This window comes from Myotis lucifugus, unplaced genomic scaffold (assembly GCF_000147115.1).
Source record: "Myotis lucifugus unplaced genomic scaffold, Myoluc2.0 scaffold_40, whole genome shotgun sequence".
Classification (NCBI taxonomy): Eukaryota; Metazoa; Chordata; class Mammalia; order Chiroptera; family Vespertilionidae; genus Myotis; species Myotis lucifugus.
The window spans coordinates 5,075,251-5,081,250 of NW_005871088.1; the positions used below are offsets into that span (position 1 = coordinate 5,075,251).

Below are 6,000 nucleotides of genomic sequence, written 5' to 3' on the forward strand. Positions count from 1 at the left end.
TTTTTCTTTGCTTCATTGGTGGAGATTTCCTGGAAGTTTTAGGATATCTTCCCTTTAATTTTTCCTAGACACTCTGATTTTACTTATGTCTCTCACATTTGCTTTCCCTCCATCCCCCACCGCAACAGTAACTTGCTCCAGGCTCACTTTGCTCCAGTGCAGTGGTTCTCAACCTTCCTAATGCCACGACCCTTTAATACAGCTCCTCATGTTGTGGTGACCCCCAATAATAAAATTATTTTCGTTGCTACTTCATAACTGTAATTTTGCTACTGTTATGAATCATAATGTAAATATCTGATATGCAGGATGTATTTTCATTGTTACAAATTGAACATAATTAAAGCATAGTGATTAATCACAAAAACAATATGTAATTATATATGTGTTTTCCGGTGGTCATAGGCGACCCCTATGAAAGGGTCATTCGACCCCCAAAGGGGTCGCAACCCACAGGTTGGTGACCCACAGGTTGAGAACCGCTGCTCTAGTGTCTAGGAGATCCATATGCCACCAGAACTACGATTCCCAGCATTCCTGGTGCTCCCCGCGCTCTGGGCTTCCACATTAGGTCCTGGGGCTGCCACCAGAACTACTATTCCCAGAATTCCTGGTGTTCCCTGCGCTCTTGGTTTTCCCTTCCTGCTCTGTCTCTGTCTCATGGCCTCCCACTCTGCCAAGTCCTCCAAGCCGCCAGCTCTCTCACTCTGCTCTCCATCTGGCGGCTTGGGGAGCCAATTTCCCCAAGCCTCTCCACTCTCCGCTGGCTCTCCCACTCTGCTCTCCACTCGGCAGTTTGAGGGGCGTGGCTCCCTCAGTCACTGGGAGAGACCAAGGGAGCCACATCCCCCCAAGCTGCTGCTCTCCGACCGGCACCTGTGTATGCAAATTAACCCGCCATCTTTCTCGTGTTAATTTGCATACTCACTCCTGATTGGCTGGTGAGCATAGCAGAGGGGCGGTCAATTTACATGTTTCTCTTTTATTATATAGGGTGGACAAAATTCTATGCAAAATGCTAATCCTTAGCTAATTGTTTAAGTGTTATGGGAAAATTCATTATACTGTCCAGATATAAAACATGTTCATTTACAGCAGTTTCCCTTACAGCTGTGCTAATGATGAGGTAGTGGATATTTGAAGGTTTCTTTAAACACAGCTGTTTTATGTATTGTCAACTTTTTCCATTATTTTCAATTTAATCCTTTGCACCATCTCTTATGTTTCTAAAATGGCCAGAATAGAAGACATTTGGTGAAGGTAACTTGTAAATGTGGAAATGAGTAATCCAAAGTGAATTAGAATCCACATGAATTCCTCTTCTCAAAAAGCCCATGGTTTGTCCCAAATAAATGTTTTGAAATCAGTACTCTTAATATATGGAATATTCCAGAAAAGATAGTTAATTTGCCTTCAGAAGTTATTTTGGGTATATATTTTTAAAAATAGGTACTGTTATAAAAATAGGGAATAAAATATTATGATGATATTTTGGAGGAAACAGGAATCTAGATAACCAAGTATCTTTTTTTTTCTAGGAAATGTCTGTTGAATCAATGAGTAAATAAGTCAATGAGTGAGTGAGCAAGTGAATGAATTTAACATCAACACCGAGTAAGTACAGCCCTTTCAGATTCCTCCCAATTCTTCCAACTCTAACTTGAGGAAACCGTGACTTGCTATTTGAGACCATTTTTCATTCTGTGTCCTTGTGGCAATCTCTCAGAGACACTAAAGTCAGCACCAGTGGTGGAAAGCAGTTCCACACATACAGCCTAAGGGAGCACGTCTGGTTCTCCACTAAAGCCCAAAGATGGGTGGATTGAAGATGTCCATCCACAGGCACTGCGGCTGTGGCTCCCAGGCCAGAGAAATGGCACCAAGACTTTCTCTTCCTGCAGGAAAGCCCTAGGTCAGATTTGGGGAAGGAGTGTGTTTGTGTGTGGGGGGGGGCGGGGGGGGGTAACCAAGTATCTTAACAGTTGTAATATTGTACCACTGAAATCTCGGTGAAACACACACACACACACACACACACACACACACACACATGCACAGTTAAACTTGAATAATTTCAAGGTCTTTTTGGTTCAAACTTACTGTAGATCTTAGAATTAAAGAATTTATAATTAAATGCACCCAGAAGATAACATTACTATAAACTCTTATCCAAATCAGAAATTCCACAACCTCCCAAGCAGATGCTCTCTCCTGCTTATAGTACTTTCCAGTAACAAAAGGAGTCTGTTCCAGTGGCATTGTTAGAAATGGTTGCCTTAAGCCAGTGGTCAGCAAACCGTGGCTCGCGAGCCACATGGGGCTCTTTGGCCCCTTAAGTGTGGCTCTTCCCACAAAATACCACGTGCAGGCGTGTATGTACAGTGCGATTGAAACTTCGTGGCCCATGCGCAGAAGTTGGTTTTCGGCCTGGGCGAGTCTATTTTGAAGAAGTGGCCTTAGAAGAAGTGGGGGGTGTTGGTCGGTCGGGCAATGGGAGACGCGGCACAGGCGTACCCTAATTAAGTTAATAACAATGTACCTACCTATATAGTTTAAGTTTAAAAATTTTGGCTCTCAAAAGAAATTTCAATTGTTGTACTGTTATTTGGCTCTGTTGACTAATGAGTTTGCCGACCAGTGCCTTAAGCCAATAATGTTCAACTTTTTCAACTCATGGCACACATAAACTAATTACTAAATTCTGCTGCCCAACCAAAAATATATTTTTGCCAATCTGACAAAAAATATAGGTATAATTTTTATTCATTTGCACTGGATAGCTAGTGTTGTGTTGCCTGTTGTCATTTTTTTTTATTTGACAATCTACGGGAAAAGAGGTCAGTGCCCCTGACTAAATAGGTATTGCATGTTTTATTTTACATTTTTTTCTTTAGTGATTAAGGTATTGCATGTTTTAAAAATTCTTGTGGCACATTGGTTGAAAATCTCTGCCTTAAGCAATGCTGCCAAAAGTGGCTCAAGCACTTCTATAGAGCAGGGACTTGAAGGTTACAAACTGCTGGAAAGAGGAATTAGAAGAACTGTCTTAAATTTGCTGTGTAATCACATAAAAGTCCTGTCCAAACCATACATTGCTACCTCTGCTGCTCCCAGAAAGTCCCATTTTCCCAGTTCTGTCCTCAGGCAGGATGCCACACATATTTGTGAAAGTGCAGATAATTTTTGTTTGTTAAAACAAGATTATACAAATAAACTATTTTCAAAATAATCACAATTTCAATAGAGCAGTTGTGCTGAGGAGATTCCAAAGTGGGGGAGGGTAGATTCAAGCAGCAAGAGATATTGTCAATCAAAATTAACCAAGAAATTATATATCAATCAATATTCTTCTAAAAAGTCTTGTAATGACCTCTGTTACTCTGTTTAATCATACGTAAGATAATCAACCATGTTACCTATCTGAAGATTAGATTTTTTTTCAATTAACTTGACTTAATTAACTTGCTAAGGTATTGAACTTTAGATGCCTTGGACACTGAATTTTATTTATTTATTATATCTTTTTATTGATTTCAGAGAGGAAAGAAGAGGGAGAGAGAGATAGAAATATCAATGATGAAAGATAATCATTGGTTGGCTGCCTCCTACACGCCCCCAACGGGGGATCGAATCTGCAACCCAGGCATGTGCCCTTGACCGGAATCGAACCCGGGACCTTTCAGTCCACAGGTTGATGCTCTATCCACTGAGCCAAACCAGCTAGGGCAACACTACATTTTAAGATTATTACAATTGGAGCACTCACTAAATTTACTGTTATTTTATTATTATATTTACTCATTACCCAAGCGAAATTCAAAATTGAAATATGTGTGTGTGTGGGGGGAGGTGATGAGGATTTATAAGATAAAAAAAATATGAGCCCAATATAAATATTTGAAATAAATTAAAATGAAAAAAAACTTGAGACCAGTTTTTGTTCTCCCATTATGAATTATAGGAAAGAAGTCTTAGCTTCCGGTAACCTCATGGAGCTATTCCAAGTGCCTAGCTTTAATCATTCTATGCATTGCCCTTGCTTTCCATTTCATGGAGACAATGAGAGTAAATGGAAATATTCCCAACTTTATCTCCACATCTCCTACCTTGGCATCCCTACTTCCTGCCTTCCATTGAGGGGAGGCATAGACTGCCTTCTATTTAAGCCTCACCCTTTTATCTTTTCTCTGGCTCCTATCAGCATCTCCTCCACAAGGTTCTTGCTCTATCAGACAGCCAATGTCTCTCTGTATCCACAACCCCTACCTCTCATTGGCTCCTTCTCCTCAGTTAATAATATAAAGGCTCAGGTCTCCCTCCTAACCCACCACACACACACATTTTACAGCGAATAAACAACACCCTCCTTAAACCCTCCAACTCTAACCCTATTTTTCCACGTTTTGAAAGATTTCTCTATATTCCTTGCAACCCCTTTCTTAATACTTAGTCATGCCTCAATTGACTGGAGTCTGGCTTCTACTCCTACCACATTACTGATGCTGCTCTCATACAAGTCTTAATGACTTCTTAATCCATTGACCACTTCTCAACCCTAATCTTATTTTTTATTGAGATAACACTCACATTAACATAAAATAACCATTTAAATTATACAAGTCAGTGACATTTAGTACATTTACATGTTGTGCAAACATCACCTTTTGGCTAGTCCTCATCTTATTTGACCATTCAGAAGCACACGACACTGCTCACCTCCATCATAAATCCTTTCTTGCCTTGTCTACCGAAATAGACCACATTTCCAACTTCTCTGACTGCTCTCTTCGCATTCTTTCTCTTATGGGCCCCCTTCAATGTAGAGTTTCCCATAAGTTCAGCCATGGTCCTCTTCTCATTCTCTTCACTGTGCTTAGGTGAGTATCCCTATTCTACAGTACCAACTATCAATGGTCCTTACTTAGTCTATTTCTAGTACCGATAAAAGTGTACTATTCCCAAGATGTGAAGAAAAGGAAAACATGAGTATCTTGGATCCCAATATGTAAACAATGTTTGGTATGGCTGCAAAACAGTTTATACTGACTCCTGATCTCTTACAATCCAGGAAAAGCTAAACAATGAGAACAAGAGAAGGATCTGTACCCAAATGGATCTTATAATACCCTCCCCTCCACTGGCCCATTTTCTACCCTTAAGAACACATATCCACAATATAAATTCAGTGGGAAAAGAAGTAAAATAATATGTGTTATGTGGACAGAACAATTGGTTGATTCAATTTTTTTTTATCTATTGCTTTGTTGTCAGACATAGCTCTAGTGCAAAGTTTTAGCAGTGGGGGAAGGTTCCATTTAACCAAAATAATTCATGCTTCTGTTATTTTCTCCTTCTCAAACTGACTCACCTTTGGCTAAAATAAATATACCATCAGCAAATATTGACTAAAAGGGCTATGAGACTTACATCTTAATGCAGACTAATGTCTCATTGCAATTCTCTGGGGAACTACCTATCTTGGCACATTTTTGTCTTTTGCTTTCAGTTTAACTCTAGTTTTACTTTGTAATTTTAACATATAACAAAGATCAATGTTTCAGGTTTTGCAAGGTAGAGCTGGGCAGTGTTACAACACCAAGATCTCTTTAGTTTCCAGTTCTTCCCCAGGGAATGAAAAGGATGAGTCATTAGGACGTTGTTAATGTTTCAAGAGTAGTATTTCTGTTGTTATTAATAAAACTAACTTGAAATTATTCGCTAAACATTTAACAGGCATTTATTGAGTGTCTACCATGTGTTCCCATAGCTCTCTTGGCATGCATCCCAAGTATTGCAATTAACATATTGAACAGATATTCTGGTAACTTTTCTATTTCTCCTCCTAATAGAAATAGGATCATGTCTTGTTGATTACTGTATCTCTTGGTCTGGAAAATAATAAGTCTTCATTCACTCAAGAAATCAATAGTTACTGAGTGCCCACCTTATGCTTGTCATTGTTCTATACACTGTGGATTCAGCAATGATTAAAACAGATAA

At 39.4% G+C, this 6,000-nt stretch overlaps 1 pseudogene; it reads right to left on the reverse strand.

Annotated features, from left to right (window-relative positions):
* The window catches only part of LOC102437572, a 30,242-nt pseudogene extending 25,397 nt beyond the window's left edge, over positions 1-4,845 (reverse strand).
* Between the last annotated feature and the right edge of the window lie 1,155 nt (positions 4,846-6,000).